Raw genomic sequence first — 15,631 nt, 5'->3', positions numbered from 1 at the left:
GTTCTCAATTGCCTTTTTTTTTTAAACATCTTTATTGGAGTATAATTGCTTTACAATGTTGTGTTTGTTTCTGCTGTATAACAAAGTGAATCAGCTGTATGTAGACATGTATCTCCCTGACCTACCAGCAGTATTTGATGCACTTGATCTCTCCTGCCTTGATAAATTTTTGTTTCCTGATTTTGGGGACACTACAATCTCTTGGGTGTCTCCCTCTCTTGTGGCTGCTGCTTCTGAGTAGTCTCTCTTGCTGGTCTCCCTTATTCTCTCTGACCTGGTCTTTGGTCTTCTCTTCTTTGTCTAGACTCCCTTCATTCAGTCCCATGTCTTTAAATGTCATCTATAGGCTGTCATTCTTAAATCTCAGCACCTCCATTTAGGTCTCTAACAGGCATTTACAACTTAACATGGCCAAATATGAATTCCTGATCTTTCTCCCTCCTTAAATTTGGTCCACCTTCGATCTTCCCCATCTCGGTTGTTGGCAACTGCATCCTTTGATTGTTCTAGCCAAACTTTTTGGATTCATCCCCAACTCCTCTCTATCTCCTAATATCCCATCCACCATCCATCAGCAAATCCCAGTGACTCTATTTTCAACATATACCTAGAATCGGCACTTCTTGCCATCTCCACTGTTTTCATGCTACTCTCATTTCTGCCCTCCTTTCTGTGTGAACTTATTGCTAATGCCTCCTAACTGGTCTCCTGCTTCCGATTTTGCTCCCTGTAGCCTTTTCTCAACATAGCAGCCATAGCGATCCTTTTAAAATAGGCCTTGGTGTGTCACTCCTTTGCTTAAAACCCTGCAATGGCTCCACATCACCCTCATGATGAAAGCAAAAGCCAGTATCATTCTCTGCCCATCAATCTTGCTGACATTCTCTCCCCCTGGGCTCCCCTTTGCTCATTCTGCTTCAGCTACACTGGCCTATTTTTTGTTCCTTGAACATATCACATGTGCTTCTGCCTTAGGGTCCTTGAACTGTCTCTTCCTTCTGTCTGGAATTGTCTTTCCCAGGGATCTGTGTGGCAAATTCCTTCACCATCTTTGAGCTTTGCTCATATATCATCTTCTCAGTGGGACTTTCCCTGTCCACCCTGCCAAAGGCCTTTCGGGGGAATGTGAATTGCTAGAACCTTTTGAAAGTAATTGCAGAGTGTCTTTTAAAATATTTAGCCACATCCTTTCATACAGCCATTCCATTTGAGGGAATCTCTCCCACAGAAAGAGAAAGCACAGAAGCACCACTGTGTAAGTATCCACTTATAAGGATAGTTATTGCACCATTTTTCATAGGCTAAAAAGCAGCTGGAAACAAGCTGATTGCTCATCAATAGAAAAATGGTTGACTTAATTATGGTAAATCCTATTAAAGAACATTAGGTAGCTATTAAAAAGAATGAAGTTAGATATATAGTTACTAAGCTGAAGGATGACGATGCTGCATAATTAAGCCAAAGCAACACACGTTGCAGAGTAATGTGTAAAGTGTTATTACATTTCTGAAACACAGGAGGAAAAATCTATATGACTGTTTTAAGACCATGGGAAAAGCATAGCTGGATACACACTAAGCTGTTAACACCAGTTTCCTAAAGCATATGGAAGAGAGCAGGAAAACAACTGATCTTTTCTTGAGGTATTTTCAAAGTGTTTCATTCAATAAAATGGGCACATAATAATTCAGTAATTACAACTAAAAAAATTTAAACTGCAAACAACTTAGTGATAGCTTGCTTGCTACGACCTCAATGTCCATTTTCACTCACTTAAGTAATCGCTGATCACCTGTTGTATGTCAGGCACTTTGCTGGATGCAGAGCTACGGGAAGGATAAAGGATGGGGGCAGGGGAGAGGGTGTGCTTGTTTTCCATCCAATAGTTGGGGTTTTAAAAAAATGATTTGTTCCAATTAAAAAATCAGAATGTTTCACATTTTAAAAATGTAGACGTCTCTTAAATTGAGAATATCTGTCAATACTAGGCCCACATTCCCTGATGGTAAGAATCTGCTTAAACTAAGTATTTTGTGCCCCCTTTAAATGAAGCTTGTTGTCTCCAGCTGGTCATAGCCCTCACTGTGCTTTATTACTGGCATGTGCCCTATCTCACTTGTTAATCTCCTGTAGGCATTTGAACCTGTGACTCCTGGCCTAGACTAATAAGGCTGGGGCTGTGTGGATGCAGAGGAAGTGATGAGTACAGAGATGGGGACATCACTATACTCATCACAGTGAGTACAGTGGGATGAGGGGACATCCCTCCTCATGAGGGGACATGACGTGAGAGGGCTTGGTGACCAATTAGTGTGGGGGATAGGGACCTGGAGACTGGGATGGCTGATGACGTCACTATCTAAGACATAGAACACAGGGAGAGAACCCAGTTTGTGGGGGAACGATGGAAAAGACGAGGTTTCAGTTTTGGACTGTTTGAGGCATCTGTAGACCATCTGGGAAAAGATATGCAGATAACAGTTGAAAATATAGATCCTAGGAAAACGATCAGAACTAAAGATAAATATCTGTGAATCAAAGAGGTGCTTTGTAAGGTAACCAAAACATTGGTAGTTGATAGACTGTTCAGGGAGGGAGGGTGCGGGAGTGAACTCTCAGGAACATTGCTCTTTAGAGGAGAGCAGAGGAAGGCACTAGCAAAGCAGACAGAGGAGGGGCATCAGAAGGGGGAGGAGACAGCCCAGGGGGAAGGTGCTCTTAGAAGCCGAGCACCTACAAGAGTTTCCCGGGAAAAAAGTGGCTACGAGCCACGCAACACAGAGCATCGTTATATCATTATCTAGTCCTTCAGAACCTAATCTTAGACACACCTAGAAGTCTTGGGCTCGCATCCCAGCCCTAGCACAAGCTTAGTGTGCGATCTTATACCAGTCTTTAAATTCTGGGCCTTGCGTATCATATCTGTAAGTAAGAAGGTTGGACCATGTGATTGATCCCTAAAGTTCTTTGAAGTATTGAATACTAACATCCTAGGATTCTTAAAAGCCTCCTCCTCCAGCCGGTTATCACTATCCGTTCTTCCTGAAGCCATGCGCAGTAAGTGTATGTGTGCGGGGGTGTGTTTCAATCACTTTTACATTTTTAAATATAATAAGTAAGTCTAGATTTTGTCAGTTCTACCTACCTCAAAAGAAGAAGCAAACAACTGCTCTCTGAGAAACGAAGGAACTTAAAGAAGACCCTACTGATAATTCCCAATTTCACAGATCACTTGTAACATGTTCATGAATTCTCTTACTCTGAAGTTACTTCCCAAAGTAAATTCATAGGAATATGAGAACAGTGATTTACAAAGGGACCAGTCGTTCTCTGGCAACCTGTATCAATCACTTCTCAGAGGGAGGATCTCCCCTTTGGTTTCTAATGTTATAATTCATTAACTAGATTACAAGTTTCTTCATGGTGAAGCTTTTTCTCCTACATAGTAAGCCCTCAATAAATGTGTATGGAAATGAATGTGTCTTAAGTTATTCAATGTTCATGTTTAACAATTGGATTGAGAATGGATGTCTCCACTTAATTAGAGAAAGGAATTAGAGAAAGGAATTAATTTCACTTAATTAGAGAAGTGAAATTTCAGGAGGGCCCCAAAAAGAAAATGAGCCTTAGAGGAGAGGGAATGTCATAGGAAAAAATATGTGGAAAATGGCAGATTCTGAAATAAGAGAATTGGATTGTTACGCAAGGTGAGAGACCACAAGATTAAGAAGGGAAGGTGGATACAAGTCACAACAGTCACAGTGTGTGGGGTTAAACAATCATTACCCAATCAATCTGTGGCCACAGGTGGAGAAGTTGCACATCCTCTTTCAACTGTTACCATCTGATGCCATCACAGTGCAGGAAGGGACAGAGGAAGGGCCTGTCACCCAGATCAATCCAGGTAACATTACAGAGTCTTCTCCTCCAGAGCAGACTTTTAATATTGGCTGACCTTGAATTAGCCAATCCCCTATGTGATGAGCACCTGTATTCGACTTCTGTAAGCTCACCAACAACTTCCCCATCCAATTCCTCCTAACAGGTCCCTTCTAAGGACCAATGCCACTTCTGGAGCACCTGTCTGGTTCACATGCAACGGCACTTGTTAGCGTGGCCAGGTGAAACACAGGACACCCAGATAATTTGAATTTCACATGAACAATGAATATTTTTTAAATATACGTATTCCCAGAGTGTCATGTCTTTTTATTTGCTAAATCTGACAAACCCTGCACTTTGTATTCCATAACATTTCCGTGTCTGATGTTTCTGACTTTGACTTCATTGCGACACTTCAACTATCCCCTCCCCAGTGCTTTTCACACCTCTGCTGCCCTCTAATGGTCACAGTTGGTCACTGGCGCCAGAGGGACAGGCCGGGCAGCTTGCGTCTAAAAGAATGTTGAGGGACAGAGGATCAAGCTTGTTCATTCAGCAGAGTCATGGAGCGTAATCTTACTATGTTCCAGGCACTGTGCTGAGCTCGCTAACAATTCCACACCCTCAACTCCCAGGCTAGAAGACGAGAGAGATCTGTACAGAAAGTACACTGGATTCAAAGTCAGAAGTCTCCAAAAAAAAAAAAAAATTCTGATCTAAGATCTATCACTGACAAGCTGCGCAACTTTGAAGTCACTGAGGATTTGGAGGCTCTGTTTTCTAATCAAAATAGCGTATAGACAGCAGGAAGGAAAAAATGTACTGTTTGAAAAGTGCAGCAGAGTTCATCTGGGAGATAGAACAGCTTTGGAGAAATTCTTGGCTATGCAAAGCCAAGACGCAGAGACTAGCAAGAATGAGAAATATTAAACATAAGTAGATAAAACTGTTGTCAATCAAATGGAAAAGGGCATTGTCCTTGGAGGAATTTTTTGGATGATAAGTGTTTTGGGAAGGGGCTGGGGACAGAGGGTTGGGGTCTTAAAGAATGGGGAAGAGAGAAGTGAGGTAAGAGATGCATTGTAAATGAGAGCACAGCTAGCAACATGGCGGCTGCCAAGGCCCAGGGGGCGGGCCTGGAAGGCCAGTGGGAGGAAGGGAACGTCTGATATCTGAGTCTAAATTTTCTTACTTCGCTTAGTAAATCTGCTTTATTTCCTTCCAGCCTTTTATTTATTTATTTATTTTTATTTATTTAATTTATGTATTTTTGGCTGCATTGGGCACCCGGGCACGCGGGCTTTCTCTAGTTGCGGCGAGCGGGGTCTACTCTTCGTTGTGGTGCGCGGGCTTCTCATTGCGGTGGCTTCTCTTGTTATGGAGCACAGGCTCTAGGCACGAGGGCTTCAGTAGTTGTGGCACAGGGGCTCAGTAGTTGTGGCTCGTGGACTCTAGAGCGCAGGCTCAGTAGTTGTGGCACACGGGCTTAGTTGCTCCGCGGCATGTGGGATCTTCCCGGACCAGGGCTCGAACCCCTAGTTCTCTGCACTGGCAGGTGGATTCTTAACCACTGTGCCACCAGGGAAGCCCTTTCCAACCTTTTATAAAGGAAGTTATAGAGAACAATACTAGGCTTATAGGGTCTTAGAAATAAAAGTCTGGGGCTGTGCAGCCAAATTAAAATGAAGTGCATTTGCTTATTCAACAAATATTTACTGAATGCTTACTTCGCACCAGACACTGTTAGGTAACGGTAAGCAAAGTTATACCTGGAGCTCTCCTGCTTCAGCTGAGTCTGAGAGTCAGTAATTAATCAAATAATTACCAGTGTTTAATTAAACAAGGAGGCCATTAGACTGAGAGGGCTCTGATGCCATGGCGGCCTGCATAAGAAAACCAAAATCTAAGCTGGAAATGCCTCAACATTACAAAAGTGAAACATAAGGACGACCAGTCACAAACAGCCAACTAGGCTGTAAGCTATAACCAATCAATAATTTCCTTACTTTGCTTCCACCTTTTCTCTATAAAAATCTCTCCTCCACCTCCTGTGGGTGGAGGGCTCCTAACCACTTCCGGTTTATGACTGCCCGACTCCAACCGATTTTTCCTTGAATAAACTGTTGAAAGTTTTAATATGCCTCAGTTTATCTTTGAACACCAGAAAAGCAATGCAAAATTGCAATAATGATAAGGGCTGCAAAAGAGAAGCATTTAGAGCTAAGAGACAACTCAAAACAGAAGTTGGGGGCTTCCCTGGTGGCGCAGTGGTTGAGAGTTCGCCTGCCGATGCAGGGGACATGGGTTCGTGCCCCGGTCCGGGAGGATCCCACATGCCGTGGAGCGGCTGGGCCCGTGAGCCATGGCCGCTGAGCCTGCGTGTCCGGAGCCTGTGCTCCGCAACGGGAGAGACCACAACAGTGAGAGGCCCGCGTACCGCAAAACAACAACAACAACAACAAAAAAACAGAAGTTGGACCTAATCTAAGAGGTTAGGGAAGGTTTTCTCTGAGGAAAAGACTGAGCCAAAACCTCAAGTCGACCATTCTGTTAAATTCCGGAGGAAGAAGAAGGGTTCATTCCATTGTGGGCAGGTAGGGTGTTCCAGGCAGAGGACACAGAAATAGCTTCCCATTATGTGAGAAAATACACGCACTGGGGAGTCAGAGTAGAGCTGGTCAGAAGAGCTCATGCAGGCCAGGATACTCCAAGAATTCTTCCCAGAATCAACTCAGGGATGAGCAAAAAGCCAAGCTGAAGAAGCAAGACCTTCCTCCAGCTCAGTGAATGTCGAGGGTTTTCCACAGTGGTGTGACCATTCCTGATACCAAAACCCCTATGAAATATGCTTACACACCTAAATTTACCTAATGTGCTTTCCCTGACATACTGTGGATAAATGACCCACATCCACCTGCAGTCATTAGAGAGGGAAACTTCCGTTATGGGATGGAGACATTTCATGAACTTCCCCAAGTTGATGGGAAATGCTCCTTGCAGCCCTTTTGATCAAGCAACCGTCCTTTAGCTAATTCCGCCCCCCCCACCCCGTGTTCCCATAGCGTTTGTTGTCAATGCGCTCACCTCATGGTATTTAATCATTTGTTGATGTTTCTGTGTCCTAGAAGGTTGACAGCCAGTATAAACTCAATGTTTGACCAATAGCTGTGCTACTACATTTGCAGTGTTGCTAAGAACAATATTTTCCTTAAGAACAGAATCTTGATACCACGGCTCTTCTGGAGGCCGGTCTTATATTTGAGAGAGTAACCAAAATAGTAAAGCATTATATCGATGGTAAGTGTATTTGCACTGTTTTTAAGTGGCTATTAATTGCTAGTAAAGTCAGTTTCTCCCCTTTTCACTCCCCTTATTAAAAATCTCTGTGGTGTGAGGCAGATCAAGATAATCAGTAGGAATATACCATTAATTTTGCAACTGAGGTCAAATGAGAATAAGTGTGGTAAAGAAATAAAGGTTTAGAAGAACAGGCCTTTGGGATAATCTATAAATAAACATATTTGAAATTAACTAAATATTAACCTTATCCAAGGATATTAACCTAAAAATATGGAAGAAACTTTCATATAAATTCAGTGATCTGAATTCTTAAAATGCAAAATTAAACGCTATGTTCAATTTTGTTTTTTACACAAACATGAGTATTGACATTATCCGTACAACCAGAAAGAGCTGGCCATCGTACCGTGCTTCAAGGCTTGTACGACATGACAGCATTTCAGTTTCCATTAAATAAACAACAGATGACTTTAAAAATTTAAACACAAGCTGAATTTTTCATAAAGAATTGATTTACTACGTGCCTGCACTATTTCTTCCTAAAACGTACAGAAAGTGACCCCTAGTGGAATTTTGAGGAAGCATTTCTCCAGTATTTTTCATTGATCTCTTTAATCCCTGTATAGATGCTAAAGGTCTGTTGTGTGCCAGGCATCATGTTAGGCTCTGGGGACAAAACATGACTGAAAGTGAAGTTCAGTGTGGCTGAGAGGCAAACATTTATAGAAAAGACTGATCAGAGCTGTGGTACAGATAAAGTGGAAATAGCTAATTTGGCAAGGGGCTGGGGAGAGGCACAGAGGAGGGGAGAAGTGGAGACAGGCCTTTATCCTGTTGGATAGTGTCTCCCACACTCTGTTCGAAGGCTATAAACAGAGTTGTAACAAATACTGCACAAAAACATGCTGAGAATGTCAGTATTAACTAGGCTTTACATAGTATGGGAGACTGTTCAAAAATGGGCTTCTTTAAGTTTGCAGCCCTCAGAAAGACTGAGTCAGATAGAAGATTATTTAAGTCAGGAAGGCAAGATAGAGCATCCCCCCGCTCTTTGTGGGTTAGACAGGAGAGTGGGTTAGACGTGAGAGGAAGCAGAGAACATGCAGCAGCTCCAGATGTTGTGATTCTGGATAGAAAGAGGTGCCAGTGGGTCAAAAGAGTGTCCGCAGTTAATACTACTAACCGATGGGAGGGAGCATGGGTGAGTCTTCCAAATACCCAGCAAGGGTTGAAGAGCAGCTACCCGTAAACAGCACCACCATTAGCAGCAGCAGCATCACCACCATTTATGGGATCATTTATATGTGCCAGGAACTGTGCTGTTTCTGCATTATTTGAATCCTCACAATAAGCCCTTAAGATACATATATATATTACTCGTCTCATTGTACAAATGAGGAAGCTGACACTTACACGGGTTAACCGATTTGCTCCCAATCCATTCATCTGGCCGCGGAGTGGCTAATCAATGCTGAATCCACTGTGCTACTCTGGTCCAGTGGGCCTGGAGCCCGGCACTGTGGGCTCCTCAGAAAATCGAGGGCGGTTAAAGCCAGGAGACTAAATGAATTCATCAAGAGAGGCTGTGAGAGGGAGAAATAAAGAGGGGTGGAGGTGGAATCTCAGAGAATGGCAACACCTGAGGGAAAGGAGGGGGGAGGGGGAGAAACAGGAGAAGAAAGAAGAGAGGGAGGAATCAAAATGGTAGTAATATAACCGAAAGAGAGTCATTTCTTGGAAGGGGAGAGAGAGACAGAGACAGGAGAGCGAGAGAGCGAGCCCTTCCGGAAGGAAGTAGAATTCAACAATGTCTGATGCTGCAGAGGAATCAGGGGTGGTGAAGTCTGAATGTTGATTACCAGAATCGGCCCTTAGGAGGCCACTGATTGTCTCAGAAAGACAAATCTTTCTGGCATGGAGGGCAAAGCCTTCCTTCAAGGAACTGAGGAACAAACAGGAAGTAAAGGAAGGGAGCGAGCCAGTGCCAACTGCTCTATCAAAGAGTCTGGCTGAGGGGCTTCCCTGGTGGCGCGGTGGTTGGGGGGTCCTCCTGCTGATGCGGGGGATGCGGGTTCGTGCCCCGGTCCGGGAAGATCCCACATGCCGCGGAGCGGCTGGGCCCGTGAGCCATGGCCGCTGAGCCTGCGTGTCCGGAGCCTGTGCTCCACAACGGGAGAGGCCACAACAGTGAGAGGCCCGCGTACCGCAAAAAAAAAAAAAAAAAAAAAGTCTGGCTGAGAATAAGAAGTTAGATAAGATGTGATCAAAGAAGGGGTTTCCCCCTAAACATTGAAAATATATATATAATCATGTATCTATGTTGAGGAGAAGCAGACATGGAAAATAAGAGGTTGATGGTAAAGTACAAAGGCTAAATGACCGAATACAGGAGAGAAAGGGGGTCTAGAGCATAGACAGAAAAGGCCAAGAAGACCGATGGAGAAAGACAGGGAAGGAGAGAAGAGCGCAGGATAGGCAGATCTGTCCACCAGCAGAAGAGGGGGGGAAGAGGCAAGCCCGCTGCCGGTTTTTTCCCCTCTGAAGCAGGGGAGGATGGCTCAGAGTCAGAGGAGAGAAAGGAAAGGAGGCTTGGAGGGAAGCCTTCTAACAAGGGCTGTTTGGGTCTGGAGGTGACGGACCACCTGAGACCAGCTGAGGCCGGCAGGGCCGCGTGTGTGCAGGCCCGCGTCTGCGGGGTGCTGCAGTGGACTCCCCCTCGACTCACCTGGTACAGACGCAGAGAATGCACATCACAGGGAACTGGAGAGGCACTGGGAGTACGCCGGTGAGAGCCGGACGGATAGGAAGGTGTGATCCGTGGGGAAAACGCTAGCCATTTCGCGAGAACACCTATGTCCCAGGCGCCATGCTAAGCGCAGCTTGTATATCATTTTATTTAACCTTACGGCAAACCTGTGAAGTTAATAATTACTCTCCTCATTTTACAGGTGAGGCCACGGAGTCTCAAAGGCAGCAGCTAACTTGTTCAATGTCACACAGCTGGTTGACCTTCCCCAGAGTTGATGGGTTAAATTGGGCCCTGAGGTTGAGAGGTGGAGCAGTTACATAATGCAAAGCAGGAGGATGGGCTCCAGGAGCGAATTCCTCTCCTAGACTGGATTTGAAGGTCAGTGAACTAGAGAGCTAGGTGTAGATGGGTCCGTCACATTAGTAACGGATTACCACACTGTAATAGCTACGAGTGTGGATAAAGATGCTAGCCAAGGAAGCAAATTGTATGTATAGAAGCAAGAGTATTGAGGAGAGAGGGTGAAAAAGCCAGATTGTATGAGCCCTGAAAGTGCTGACCTTTTTGCATGGGGCTCAGCAGGGCTAGCTATGTAATTTGTAGGGCCCAGTACAAAATGAAAATGTGCAGGCCTTTGTTCAAATATAGTGCTGTTAAAAACTCTCTTTTTTCTGCAGTCACTCTCTCTTGACCTGTCATGGTGTTTTTATTTACTATTTCATGCCTTGGTCCCTTGGACAAGGGGAATCCCTGCAGAGTGAGTGCGGACCCTCACAGGTGCCCAGTGGCGGCTCTGTCCCATGACTCAGGGCATGGTCCACCGGCTTAGCAGTTCTACCTTCCCTGAGATGCTGCACCCCAGCTGAAGGCAAAGAAATCAGTCTCCCCTTCCCTCAACCCACCACGCCACCCCAGAGCAGAAGGACAACCCCATGCCTGGTGCCTGGATTTGGTCGGGCAAGAGATTCAAGCACACACACTGTGACCCTGCCAGCCTGGAGAGGAGATGGTGCTTCCATGCTCTCCCTGAAGATGGCACAGGGCAGTGTTGCCCCAACTTTAAACCCTACCTGTGCCTGCATCCAGTCCCTCACCAGGGGCGGAGGGCAACAGCAGGAACAAGCACCAGTAGGCTTGTTCTGATGACATGACCCAATCACTGTCCTGGGGAGGGCGCGGAAAGGGGAAGGCTGGCTGGGACCCAGGGTGCTGGGGGTCAGGGAAGGGGAGAGTGAGACGCAAGAAGCTGACCAGGGAAGGTGGGGAGGCAGTGGAAGGTGGAGCCAAGGCTCCAGGCCCCTGGTGCAGGCTCCATTGTTCCATCAGACTTCAGTTACAAAGTACAAATTAAAAGGTGAAACTGTTATGTTAGTTTGCTAAGGCTGCTGTAACAAAGAACTACAACTGAATGGCTTCAACAGCGGACATTTATATCATCATATTTCTGGAGGCTAGAAGTTTGAGATCAAGATAATGGCAGGTTTAGTTTATCTCGTGGCCTCTTTGCTTGGCTTGGAGGTGGCCATTTTCTCCCTGTGTCTTTATGTAGTCTTTCCTGTCTGTGTCCTTATCTCCTCTTCTTATAATGAATCTTATAAGATTAGGAATCTCCTTTTCTTCCCAGTCATATTGGATTAGGGCCGATCCCAATGACCTCAGTTAACCTTGAGTAAAGGGTCTTTAAAGGACCCTATTTTCAAATACAGTCACATTGTGAGGTACTGAGGGTTAGGACTTCAAAATATGAATTTTGGGGGGACAAAACAATTCAGCCCATAACAATTGTTAAGAGTTTCAAGATGACCACTGCAAAGCATGAACCCCCAAGCCTGGGACAATTTTGTGCATGGGGGCCCGTGTGACTGCACTGGACACATGACCGTGAAGCCTCCCTGGACTGGGAGGTGAATGGCATAGGAGCAGCGGTGTGCAGCTGGAAGGATTGGACCTCCTCCTCCCTGCCCTAGAGGTGTCAGGTTCATGGAAGAAGGAGCACCCTTCCCAGGACCGAATTGTAAAGGAAGCAAAGCAGCGTTCTTGGTGAGAGCCAGGTTTTGTTAAGATAATGGGAAGATATGGTCTTTGTTAACACAATATCTTGAGCAGGTTGAGAATGAAGAGACATTTCTGTGCAAGCAAGTGACCATTCCACCGGACTGAGCAGAGCTGTCTGGGAGGGAGGTGGGCAGTGAGCAAAGAAACCCTGGAGGGAAGACGAGTGTATGAGGATGAGAGAATACAATCAGAAGACTTTACATTTTATGACTTTCAATTATGCTGGTTTTAAATCCTCTGAATTCAGAAACTGAATTAAATTTCAATTGAGTTATAATGAAATATTAACATTCCTTGATCCAACTGCTGCTGCACTTCACCTACAAACATGGTATGACTGACCAGTGGAAGGATATTTCATGCTGGTCTACCGGTGTTCTCCTGCAGTCTCCATTCCAATGGAGCAACATTTGTGGGGGATAGACTATGAAGAAGTGCATTCTGCAGCTTTCATATACACTTTACTCTCCCACACTGGAAACAGAAGCGTAATTGGTATCACATCACTGTAGTATTCTAACAAATTCAGCTGCGTCCCTTGAATATTTGCTTGGGGGTCATTACCCTCACTATCTTTTAATAGTCTCTCCCAGAGAACAACAACAAAAAAGACTTGTCTGCATTTATGTGGATAGAAATACAGGCGATTAATAAGTTTAAAGAGCTCCTCTAGTGGAATATCACTACAGGAAATTAATAACGTGAAGTAGAAAGATAAAAGCAGCTTTCTTACACAGAAAGCTACATAATGAAAATACTGATATACTGTTGCATATGGTTTTTATTTTCTATTCAAATCCCATCAAATAAGATTATGAAAATTAATTTTCAACTATTCTAATAATGGCAATCATTTTTAAAATTGATACATGTTCATTGTAGAAAATTTTAAAAAAACAAATAAGCCAAAAAAGGAAAAACATCGTTATAATCCTAACCACTTTCTTTATTTTTATTTTCTTCTAGTTCTTTTTCTATATTTATGTATCCATATACTTTCTTTTTGCAAAAAGTAGGATCCTATTTTACATAGTGTTTCGTAATCTGCCTTTTCCAACTTAACAATGTAAGGCGAACATTCTTTATAACATTATGTTAATAACTATAGTTATAATTTCACAAATTTCCTGTTGTTGAACATTTAGGTTCTTTTCAGCTATTAACTATTGTAAACCATGTAGCAATGAACATCCTTCTAGCTATAATTTTTGTACCTCCATAGGATATGATTTCCATAGGATAGATTCATACATGTGCCAACAATGTGTCAAAGTTTTTAAGCCTTTTGAAAAAACATGTGTTTAATCAGGTAAAAAAGGCTAAGAACTAGTCCTTCTTGAATAATTATTAGGGATTTCCACATGAAAATAATAATAGAAAGCATACCAGATTAGAGCAACAAGACCAGGGATGAATTTCTGCCTCTTCCACTGAGAAGTTCTAAGACCTTGATTAGCCACTCAACCCTTTTAGGTCTTGTTGTCATCAAACAGGGTTGGCAATGAGGTGGAAATATAGCTGTCCTTGGAGTTAAGTTAGTTAAATCTATACACAGTAAATATGAACAGGAACAAACCAGGAGAGCGTCCATGATTATATAAATGGGAAGAATGGGAACTCAGATACAAACATAACTTTGTCACCAGACATTTAGTGAAATTTCTTTAAGTCCTGTCTGGGCCAAGAGATGTGGGTTGACCAAAGCTGCACAGGAAATGGAGAGTTAGCGGACATGTTGAAGGTGATCACCCAGGCCCTGCCCAGGCGTGGCAGTCTTGGTTAAGCACCAAGTTTCCTTGGAGAGACTACTTCTCTAGTGCATGAGACAGTCTCAAGCTTCCTTCATTGAGGAATACTTAAGATCAACGAATTCCCCTGGGCCATATCATATTGCTTCAAATATAACTTGCCTCCAGGGGGACAATGCACTAATAGGTTGACTTGAGGATTTCAGTTCTCTGGACAGCTATATTTTTTCATTAGAAAGTAGAGAATTAGTATGCTGATTTTTATAAACCTCCATGAACCTGATCAATGCAGCTCTGCCACTGAGAGTAAGTCCATTCCAAACAGACTGAGGAATTCAGGTCTCTGAGATGGCAAGGCTAAGATGGATCCCAAAAACTCACCAATGTCAATGCCATCCTTGATGGAAGCCAGTCCTACTGGGCACGACCTGCTTTTTTAAAGCTGTAACAAGAAATGAACTAAATATTTCATTATGTTTTTCATTTATTCAGTAGATATCCATCAGTATCTAACTTCATACCTGGAGGAGGTCAGCATCTTAACACTGAAAAGAGACATAAATAATATGGTAAAGATTACAAACAATAAGCAAAATGCAGCAGTGGACAAACATCTAAATTACTGAGGGAGAACAGAGGAGTGGGTGATTAATCACCCAGGGAAGTTTGGGAAGGATTCATGGAGAAAGTGATATTTATGCTAGGTCGTGGATGGTGTATAAGGATGGACCTAGCTGAAGGTGGGGATGGGAGAGGAGGGTATTCCAGATAGCTGGAACTGCATGTGCTAAGGCATGGAGATGAGAAGGGACGTGGTATGCTTCAGGAATCATAACAAGTTTAGTGGGACTAGAATGAAAGATACAAAGTCTATGGACAGGAGGCAGGAAGCAGGTAGTGATGGGATATAAATGACAGAAAAATTGTTTGGGACCAGTTTGTGAAGTCCCTCTTGCACTACTTAAAGAACTTGGATCATATCTTGCATTCAAGATAGAGAAGTATTTGGAAAATGAGATGAAATCAGAGTCCGTTGAATTTATTCCTAATTTTTAAAAATTATTGGAAAGACATTAACCTCAAAGAAAGTACTCTGTGGAGTGCCACATGGTTCTGAAACTGGCCTTATCCTGTAGAGCACTTTTTATCAACAATTTTGTGGATAGAGAAAGCAATCTCATCAAACCGGCCAATGATACAAGTCTGAACAGAACTTAAAGGTTGGATAATAAAATTAAAAATTTTAAGAAAATATTATGATATCACTTATATGTGGAATCTAAAAAATAATACAAATGAATTTATTTACAAAACAAAAACAGACTCACAGACATAGAAAACAAACTTATGATTACCAAAGGGGAAAGGGGAGAGGGATAAATTAGGGGTATGGGATTAGCAGATATAGACTACTGTATATAGGATAAACAACAAGGTCCTACTGTATAGCACAGGGAACTCTATTCAATATCTTGTAATAAACTATAATGGAAAAGAACCTGAAAAAATATATATATAACCGAATCACTTTGCTGTACACCTGAAACTAACACAATATTGTAAATCAACCATAATTCAATTAAAAATTTCTTTAAAGACTAGCTAGTTCATGTGTTCAAAAAATGTTTATGGAGCATCTGTTATGTTTCAGGAAATTTTCTAAGTGTGGCAGGGATCCATCGGTGAACAAGTGAAAGTCCTTGACCTCATGGATTTTATATTCTAGAGAAGACTGATGATAAACAAATAAATATATAATATCATGCACTGACAAATAAATTGAAGGATACAGTGTAAAAGGTGATAGAGAGTAATAGCAGAGGGAGAAATTATTGGGGAAGAGAGTTCCAGGCAGAGGAACAGCGAGTGTGAAAGTCCTGCATGGGGATGAGCTTGG

The 15,631-nt window shown here is 43.1% G+C and overlaps 1 protein-coding gene across 3 annotated transcripts in view; it reads right to left on the bottom strand.

Moving 5' to 3' along the window:
* Nucleotides 1-13,471: 13,471 nt before the first annotated feature.
* Nucleotides 13,472-15,631, bottom strand: part of IRAK3 (interleukin 1 receptor associated kinase 3) — a 78,096-nt gene continuing 75,936 nt past the window's right edge. Inside the window, exons 13-14 of one of the 3 annotated variants that reach the window (XR_004486940.2) lie at nt 14,256-14,279; nt 13,472-14,176 (exon numbers count right to left, since the gene is read on the bottom strand). The gene's annotated coding sequence lies outside the window, so the exon portion shown is untranslated. Of the gene's footprint in view, nt 14,280-15,631 lie in introns of all 3 variants that reach the window. The other 2 variants (XR_004486938.2, XR_007469969.1) reach the window with 2 other exon arrangements.

This window comes from Orcinus orca, chromosome 11 (genome assembly GCF_937001465.1).
Source record: "Orcinus orca chromosome 11, mOrcOrc1.1, whole genome shotgun sequence".
In the NCBI taxonomy this organism is placed as follows: domain Eukaryota; kingdom Metazoa; phylum Chordata; class Mammalia; order Artiodactyla; family Delphinidae; genus Orcinus; species Orcinus orca.
The sequence above is the reverse complement of the archived record's forward strand: the minus strand, read 5'-3'. Positions and strand labels throughout refer to the sequence as shown.